Here is a 9,400-nt window from a genome sequence, read left to right as displayed (position 1 = left end):
TCAGTAGATTGGCTTTACTGTGCGTGGGTGAGTGGATCCCAGTTTGTTTCAGTAACACAAAAAGGGTGATACTAGCTCAGCACTTTAAGATGATCTCCAATGTTTATGGCCTTGATAAGATAAAGACTTTAGATGGGAAATGCCTGAGAGTTATCCCTCCTACTTTTCTTTTTCCCCCAAATGTGGCCTCAGTGGTTTCCAGTCTGCACTTTCCCTCCAACGTGGGGCAGGACAACCAGGAAAGCTCCTTCCTGGCAACGAGGGACAAAACCTCTAAATGCGGAAAACCTGACTCTTGATCAGCGATGCTTTCAAGGAAAGATGGTGATCAAAGAGGGAAATGTGAAAATGAAAGAAACCTTATCTTAAATGGAGTCGGGAAGCCCTAAAGAGGGAGCTCTCACCCACCTGCCACTTGTTGCAGCCAGCATAACCAGCAGCAAGAAGGAAGAATGTTACTTTTCTTCTGGTATAAGGGAGGACGTTTTTCACAGAGCAGTTTTATCTCCTGCCTTCAAGAAAAAGGAATATCCCTCCCTGACCCAGCAACAATGCACTAACTACCACTTGCAGCCAATGAGAAACTGTCACAACCTCAGACTCTGGCTCTTCTACAATGAACTTTTGTTCAAAACAACCCTAGCAATTTCTTCCTAAAACCTAATAAAAGCAAGCCCCTTTCCTTTGTTCTCTGGACTTGCCCATGATTCACCATAGCTTGCCTGTCCTGAATTGCAATTCTCTGCTACTCCCAAATAAACCCATTTTGCTGGTAAAATAACTGGCTGTTTTATTTTTCAGGTTGACAGGTGATATAGAGAAAAGGAGAAGGAAAAGTTAAAAATAAAAATCTAGGGAATTCCTTGGCAGTCCAGTGATTAGGACTCAGCACTTCCACTGCTTGGGGACCCGGGTTCAATCCCTGGATAAGAACTTCAGGGCCAAAAACAAAAAACAAACAACAAACAAAAAAGTCTAAACTTGGAAGCAGTTTAGATAATAGAAATAAATCCAAATACCTTGTAAAAGGACTAATTTTAATTGGTGTGATGTAAAGAAGCATATTTACATCAAGAGAGGAGGGTTTGTGTAATTTCCATAAAATAACACTAGGATGTCACTGTTTCAAATGTATTTATAATCCCTTGGTTAGAGTGCACTCTATTCAGTGGAGTGGTGGAAGGATGTTTTTAACTGGTCGACGCCACTAGCGGGTGGAATGGATACCTAATGAGGAGAGGCAAGGAAGAGATGATGGTCTTGAGTTTGACTTTTTGAGTTTATGGCCAAGTAGCTTCATTTTAATCATTGATATGCCCACCTTCAGTAGGATACAACATTTGAGTTTTGTTTGGGGCAGTGACAGGCAATAATAACCATGTCTTAGCTTTGTATATACGAGGGTTTTCGAAGTATTGATACTTACTTGAATATTCACGCACACACTCGCCTCTTATCCCTTGACCAGAGGCATCCACTTTAGAGCTGGCAACCTCATAAAACTCAAGGGTTGAGACCAAAGAATACTTTTCAGAGTTCGAAAGTTAACCTCGCACCCTGGACTTAAACCACTTTTGCCACCTCAGCATTAAGTTTAAAAATATTTCAGGATACTTTCAAATGACATGGCTAGAGTCTTGTGGAAAAACAGCTGCAGGAATCCAGGGGGCACTGGCGAGTGACACAGTAACTTTAAGTCTTCGTGTGCTCTATCACCAGAAAGTCATTTACAGCTGCAGGTTTTCTAAAGCAAGAATTCAAGTCTCCAGGCCTGACCCGCATAAGCTGGGTGCAGTCACTTTTCCACTAGGAAGTGAGACTAGGAGATGACAGATGCTTGGGTTCCTCTGGAATGTGCTGCACCAATAGTAAGGGTAATCATTGTGGTGTGCCCAATCATTTTATAAAGCCAAGCACTAATTAACCCTCCCAAATTAGGAAATGGAATAATTTGTTAAGTATTTAGAAGTAAAACCTCATTTTAGACAGCTGACAAACAGCTTGGGGAGAGGGAAAATGTGTGTATGCCCTTTTAGCATGGAAAAATAGGAAACCACCCCCGGGATGGGGGACATACAAGCAACATCTATGTACTGCCTAAAATGCTGCTCTGATCACATCACTCCTCTGATCAAAGACCCTCAATGGCTCCCCAGAGTCAGTGGAATTATGTGCAAATGCTTCAGACTAGCATTCAAGACCCTAGCCTGCTTTTTCATCTCCACCCCACAAGGCCTCTTGGATCTGCTTCAGCCAGCCTGGACCCCTTGCTCTTTTGGAAATCTAAGCCACCTGAACAGGAACAGTTGCCCACCCCCACCCCCCAGTCAAGGGTAATACTTCAATTACCTGCCCCTGTGACGCTCTCGCCCACACTTGTCTGCCCACCCCTCCCCACCCTAGCCGCATTTTGTCCCTCCTTCGAAACTCCCAGCACCTGGTTCTCATCACAGCATCTCTCTTTCTGTGGTGGTTGTGGACCTCAAGTCTGCATCGCCCTCCAAGGTTTATGCGCTTTTCCCACCAGGTCCGCGGTGTTGCCCGGGGAAAGACCGAAGACAAAGGCAGAATGAGGCATCCCCTGAAAGCTTCAACTTCTCAGACCCAGCATACACCACCAGAGAAGAGGGTCAAGCTGGCCGGAGGACTCGAACCCCTGAGGCTTTCTCTCCCTTGGGCTTTGCAAACCTCCCAGGGGCCGGCCGAGGCGGAGATATTTCGCAGGCGGCCGCCCAGTAGCGGAGAGACGGGCGGGCGCGGGTGGGGGCCTAGCAGCGAGAGAGGCGCGCGGGGGTGGCCCCCCTCCCAACTGGAGCCCGGCTAAGGGGCAAGGCCGGCGGCTCGGCGGGGACTCTAAGCCGCAGGCTGGGGTGCGGCTGGGGACTCGTGGCGCGCCCGCACTCCAGGGCCTTCCGCAGCTTCCACCTCTCCGAGAGGCCACGATGAGGGGACGCCGGCATCCCGGGCGCGGGGGGCGTTGGGAGACTTGGCGGCGACGGTGGGCTGCGCGGAAAGGCCGGGCGGACGGGGAGTCGGAGCCCGGCTGCTCTCCGCGCCTTCCCGTCGGGAGGCGGACTCGGCGTGGCGGGAGACCCGGGTCCGCGCGTTTCCCCAGCCGCGGGAGGGGGGCGGAGCTGCCTGCCTCGGACACCACGCCCGTTCGGGGGCGGCGACCGGGACGGCGGGGAACCTCCAGCAGGTTCGCTCGGGTTCTGAGGCTGGGTGGCCGAACTCGGGCCGGAGGTCTAAGGCGCATGACGTTTGGTCCGTACCCGACCAGGGGTGTCACTGAGCTTTGTCCCACCTCTGACCTGTTGCGGTGCCCAAGGACGCGAAGTCCCTCAGTTAAAAGGGAGAAGTCAGGGTGTGTACACAGGCCCCGGCGCCTCCCGGGAATCTCGTGATCCCCACCTCTGGGCTGAACCCCTGTGGAGCTCTGAGGCTGTCTTGGAGGACAGTTCCTAACTAAACTGTGAAACTGCTGCCGAAATTCTAGAAGACCCCCTCTGCATCTGGGAAGGTCTAGACTGGGTTGGGTTGAAGGACCAGAAGCCGGGAGAGTCTGTCCATCACAGGAGTTACCTCAATGAGGAGAGTGGACGGGTGAGGTGAGTTTTCTGCTTTCATTGTGACCCTTGAGCAGTTATCTGGATTAACCCCTCTGTACTCAGGGGGCCAGGACAAGTGTCCAGAGTAGGTGCATATCCCCCCAAAAGGGGAGGGTGCAGATGAGCTTTCAAAGCGCTCTAACCCCAGAGTCTGTGCCTCCGTTAACCCACAGACCTGAACTCCATCTTCTGCCCACCTCAGGGTGTGGAGGACACCAAGTCCCGGCCTTGGAGACTCATTCTCCTAGGGGTCTAGGGCTAGAAGCTCCAGGGTGCCCTATCTTGGCATGCGGGGGCTCTGCGCCTTCTAGAATCATCCCAGCCAGCAAGACAGGGCACTAGGCAGTGGGGTTTGGCTGCTTGGTATTGACTTTCTCTAGAAGATCTAGGCTTTAGCCATCTTTGTTCTCAAGCCCTGGGTAAATGAAGAGAAAATGAGGGCCTTAAAGTGTGGGAAGGCCTGGAAAGGGAACCCAATAAAGGGAACCAGGTAATGCACTGCTAGGCTTCAGGCTCCAGGGAGGACAGATAAAGGGGTGCTCCCAGGGAAGTCTTTTAAAGCCCCCGGCCCTCCGCAGACCGTGCCACAGCTCTGCTTCCCTCTAGAGCATGAGTGTATCTCTATCCCTGTGGGTCAGGCTGGGGTGCAGATGGGTAGTGCCTACTGGGAGCTCTACTGCCTGGAGCACGACATCCAGCCCAGTGGCACTATGCCCAGCAACAAGGCACTGGGGAGCTGCACTGACTCCTTTCAACACCATCAGTAAGACAGGGCTGGCAAGCACGTGTCTGGGACTGTCTTTGTGGACCTGGAGCCTTCTGTCATAGGTGAGTGGGCACTTGGTGGGTTCCCCACCCCCAGCCCATATTCTTGCCATCCCCCAAATCAGCTGGGAGCTCTGCTTAGGGGAAAAACTCTTGGAATGCAGGCAATCACCAGCCAAGAACAACAATAAGGTCTGTTGCTTTTGTCTAGACTGTATCTTCAGGAGGGGTCCTGCGGGCTTCCTGTGCTGAGAGGGAGATTAGTCAAAGAGCTCTGCCTGGGAAACCACTAGATGTTTGAGTCAGGGGTCAGACCTAGAAAGAAGACTACAGAAAAGAGTGGATATTAAAGCAGAATCTTTAAACTTCCCTTTCCCTACCCTCAGGCTCTCAGGGATAACATTGCCTAAGGAACTGGGTGCTGAGTTTAACTGAAATGGGTCCCTTAATAGGATGTGGACCTGTGTGAGCTTGGCTGTTGTTGGCTCTCAAGGGGTTCTCTGCTTCCTCCTTTCTGCGTCTGGATTTCCTCAGTTTCTTGTTCCTGAAAACGTCACCCCTCCCCCATCTTCCTAAAGACGTTGTTATAGATGTTGAACTGTGGACTGGGTTTTCTGCATTAGTCTGTGTTCTTATTCCAATCAAAAGTCAAATGAGATTCCCCTGAACACACCACTGATTCCTTACTAAGCAGAATGAAGTGGCTATGATGAGAGGGAAGGGACTGCAAAAGGGAGCCCCGAACTTTCCCCCTCACAGCCCAGGTAGGACTGGCCTTTACAAGTGGGCCTCGGGAGTGCTGTGTGCCCTTCAGGCCCTGCTCTTCGGTTCTACGTGGGGGAGCTCAGCAGCAAAGGTCCTAGTGCCTGTGTGTAGGAGACCTTTCCTCCGCACAGGATGGGGTAAGAACTGGCAGGTAAAGGCAGCTCTGCTACCCTGAGCAGCTGATATCTGGAGACGAAGATGCTGCCAGCACCTCTGCCCGAGGCCACTACACTGTGGGGAAGGAGATCCTCGATCTGGTGCTGGAGTGGATCCAAAAACTGGTGAGCAGACCAAGTGCCCTTGGCACCTGGGAGGCTGGACTTGTGTGGAAGAAAGGGGAACCACAGGCCTATGGCTGGTGCTGGTTCCTCTGGCCTGTCTGTCCACTTGCTTCCTCTAGGGGGAGCTGCGTGTCCTGGGTGTGGATCTAGGGTTAGAAGTCTGAGTAACTTGCTCTGCCCTGAGCCTGTGGACTCTGGCTTCTGCCCTGCTGGTTCCTTGCTTTGTCAAGCCTGATTGTCTGATCCAAACCTTTTTTGATTTTTGATCCATCTCTAGCCCCAGCAGGTGGGAGGAAGCTGCCTCAGAAGCTCGGCTTGTTGTTCTTGGACTCCTAAGCAGGGCTTTCCAGCTGGGAGAGGCTCCTCTTAGCTTTTAGCCACTTTTCCAGTTTACCCTATCCCTTGCCTGAGGCCGGGAGAGCCAGGACCAAGGCCAGCTAGGAGCCAGTACTTTGGCACTGGCCCTCTAGAGGGATTGTCCAGACATACTCTCTGCTGCTCAGAGACTGAGGACTTGCGGGTGACCTGAGGAATGGGATTCTGTGTGAAAATATGACAAAGCACCCCTTAAGCTTAGACCTTTCTTAAAAAGGAGAATTTCTTTTAGTTGTCAATTTACATAAAGCCTACTTATTTTATTTTTTGCTTTTAAAAAATTTATTGTATATAATGTGTATTTATTGTATATAATATATATAATTGTATACAACATACTAGTTTCAGGTATAGGACATAATGGTTTGATATATGTAATATTGCAAATGAAGAACTTTTATATTGTTACTAGTCATGTGTCTGGTATAGTCTGATGCTTTTCTAGTCCAAGGAACAGCTACATCAGAATCACCAGGGGTACTTGTTAAACCTGCAGGTTCCTGGGTTCCAGTCTGAGGTTGGGCCTGGATACCACCACCGCCAGCCCCAGTCCCACTCTCCTGCAACTAGGTGGCAGAGCTACAAAGCTGAGAGGGCTCAGCTCTCTGACTACAGATCCGATGTCCACCTGACCCTCATCTCCCCTCCCCTCACCCCTGACACTTCACACACACAGCACTGCCCTTCTAGGTCATCTGTCTCCCCGGAACTCCAAGCCCCTTGTACGTATTCTCTTCTCACATCTATAGAGGTGAAGCAACAGAGCATGAGAGAACTTTCTGGAGTGATGGAAATTTCTATATTTTGATTGGTTTGATGGTTCTATAGGTATATACATTTGTCAAAGCATTCACTGTATGTATAATAATATGTATACAGTTAAGTATAAATTATGCTTCAAAGTTTTGTGTTTTTTAAGTATAGAAGTGAATACAGTTGTGGTTAGGTCACAGTAGTTTTGTAGACAGGAAAGAGTCCTGTCAGGAGAAGAGGGCTGGGGACAGATGATAATGCCATCTGCATCCTTAACAGTGTTATCTCCTACCCTAGACAGACCAGTGTACCGGGCTTCAGGGTTTCTTGATCTTCCATAGCTTTAAGGAGGACACTGGCCCAGACTTCACCTCTCTGCTGATGGAGCAGCTTTCCGTTGACTGTGGCAAGAAATCCAAGTTGGAGTTTGCTATCTACCCAGCCTCTCAAGTGTCCAAAGCAGTTGGTAACTCCATCCTTACCACCCATACTACCCTGGAGGACTTGGACTATGCCTTCATGGTAGACAATGAGGCCATCTATGATATCTGTCACTGTAACCTGGACATCAAGTGCCCTACCTACACCAACCTAAACCAGCTCATGGACCAGATTGTCCTCCATCATTGCCTGTCTGCATTTTGATAGTGCCCTCAATGTGGACCTTACAGAGTTCCAGACCAATCTGGTGCCCTACCTCTGCATCCACTTTCTGTTGGTGACCTGCTCACACATTGTCTCAAATGAGAAGGGCTATCATGAGCAGCTCTTGGTGTCAGGGATCACCAATGCCTGCTTAAACCCTCCAATCAGATGGGTCAAGTGTGACCCTCACCATGGCGAATACATGGCCTGCTCTGCCATGGAGATGTGGTACCCAAGGATGTGAATGCCACCATTGCCACTGTCAAGACCAGGTGCATCATCTGGTTTGTGGGCTGGTGTCCCATGTGTTTCAAGGCCAGTTAGGGATAAAGGGAGGGATTAGCACGTGTCCTGTGTAACCACTGAGAGGGGAGATTCCTTTAGAGCTGCAGGCATTAAAACATGCACTAGGGATTGGGAGAATCAGGCAAATAACAGCGTTAGAGGCTGTCTTTAACGTTTTTTTAAAAATTAATTAATTAATTATTTTTGGCTGCGTTGGGTCTTCGTTGCTGCGTGCGGGCTTTCTCTAGTTGTGGTGAGCGGGGGCTACTCTTCGTTGCGGTGCGTGGGCTTCTCATTGCGGTGGCTTCTCTTGTTGTGGAGCGTGGGCTCTAGGGCACTCAGGCTTCAGTAGTTGTGGCTCGTGGGCTCTAGAGCGCAGGCTCAGTAGTTTTGGTGCACGGGCTTAGGTGCTCCGCGGCATGTGGGATCTTCCCAGACCAGGGCTCGAACCCGTGTCCTCTGCATTGGCAGGCAGATTCTCAACCACTGCGCCACCAGGGAAACCTGGTTGTCTTTAACTCAATAGATCTCAACTTGTCTAGAGCCCAGGCCTTTGGTCTGTACAACCAGGTTCAATTCTATTTGAAAACTCGCCTTTATGAAAGGAAAGTATGTTTCATGTTTCTTAGCCTGGTATATAGGCATTCCCTACGCTTGCCAGTCAGATTGGGGGCAGTGCTTTCATTGTTCACGTGTGCCAGGGACATACCCATTTAATATGGCTCCTGCTCAGAAGGGAGTGCTTTTGGAAGCACAGAAAGGCCTGCCATTCAGATAATGGGCAAAACAGGGGTCAGAAGGTGTATGAATACTGTCTCTTCCTTTTGAGTAATTTGTTTATGCCCCACCCTTTCATCAGTTCACATTCCCAGAGGGTACTGGGCGTATGGCCTAGTTTCAGTTTTATAGGTTTTGTTTCAGGGTGAGACTAGAAAGATTAAAGGTGGCAGCTGTGGCATTTAGAAAATATACAGCTTTCCTGCCCCATTACACTGCTGCAGACATGACCGCAATGGGAGGGGAGGCAGGGGCTCCTGGTCATAAAGATAATAGCAGCTTGCTAGTGTTGAAGAGTTGTCCTGTAGCTCAGAACAAAGGGGTAGGGAATCTGGGAGGCTGACTTCGTTTCTCAGCTCCATGTAGGGAAAGCTTCAGCTTTTCAAAGGAAGAATAGGTTGCCTTCAGGAATTGCTAGTAAGCTTGCTTTCCTTGGAAGCATTAAGGGGAAGTTGACCTTGTTTTTTTTTTTTTTTTTTAAACACTGAATGTCAAATACATTTGCACTGAATATCATGAAGGAACTGGCCTTGCCAAGATCTGAGGGCAGAGCAGACTTAATCTTGTTTGAAGAAGCCAAGAAGGCCAGTGTGGCTGGGGCAGAATGAGCCAGGGGGAGATTAGGAACAGCTAGGGCCTTATGGACCATAGTCAGGATAGCAGTGAAGCCAAGTTACCACGGCAACCAGTCAAAGTTCCTCTTTCATGTCTCTTAAGAATCAGGGCATGGACCAGAGGCAGCACAGGAGCCTCCCAGCATCCTAGTCTATAATTTAATGACAGGGTTCCTTGTTTGTTCTCATTCCAAGAAACTGCTAGGGAGCAGTTATAAAGTATAAGTAGAATGAGGGTGATGATATAACTGGGCCAGTTCAGTTTTTGTGTTCTTTACGCTCTCTTCCACTGCAGCTTTTCCTGCCCTTCCATGAGAAAGAAGCCAGCTCTAGCCGATGGCAGCAATCTTGATGGCAACCTTCCCTAGGAGCCCTGGCCGGTGATGACATGTTCATCTTTCAGAACATGGGCTTCACTAAGGATGTGGGCAACAGGTTTCTGGTCTGTTCAGACTGTGAAATCGGACCAATTGGCTGGCATTGCCTCAATGACAAGAACGGTTTCTATGTGGCCATGGAACGGGTTTGCCAT

The 9,400-nt window shown here is 49.7% G+C and overlaps 1 pseudogene; it reads left to right on the top strand.

Annotated features, from left to right (window-relative positions):
• The first annotated feature begins 3,254 nt into the window (after positions 1-3,254).
• LOC133086942 (tubulin alpha-1C chain-like) lies at positions 3,255-7,516 on the top strand (annotated as a pseudogene).
• Positions 7,517-9,400: the final 1,884 nt, after the last annotated feature.

The sequence above is a fragment of the Eubalaena glacialis genome, chromosome 3 (genome assembly GCF_028564815.1).
Source record: "Eubalaena glacialis isolate mEubGla1 chromosome 3, mEubGla1.1.hap2.+ XY, whole genome shotgun sequence".
Taxonomy (NCBI): Eukaryota; Metazoa; Chordata; class Mammalia; order Artiodactyla; family Balaenidae; genus Eubalaena; species Eubalaena glacialis.
This window is presented reverse-complemented; position numbering and strand designations above follow the sequence as displayed.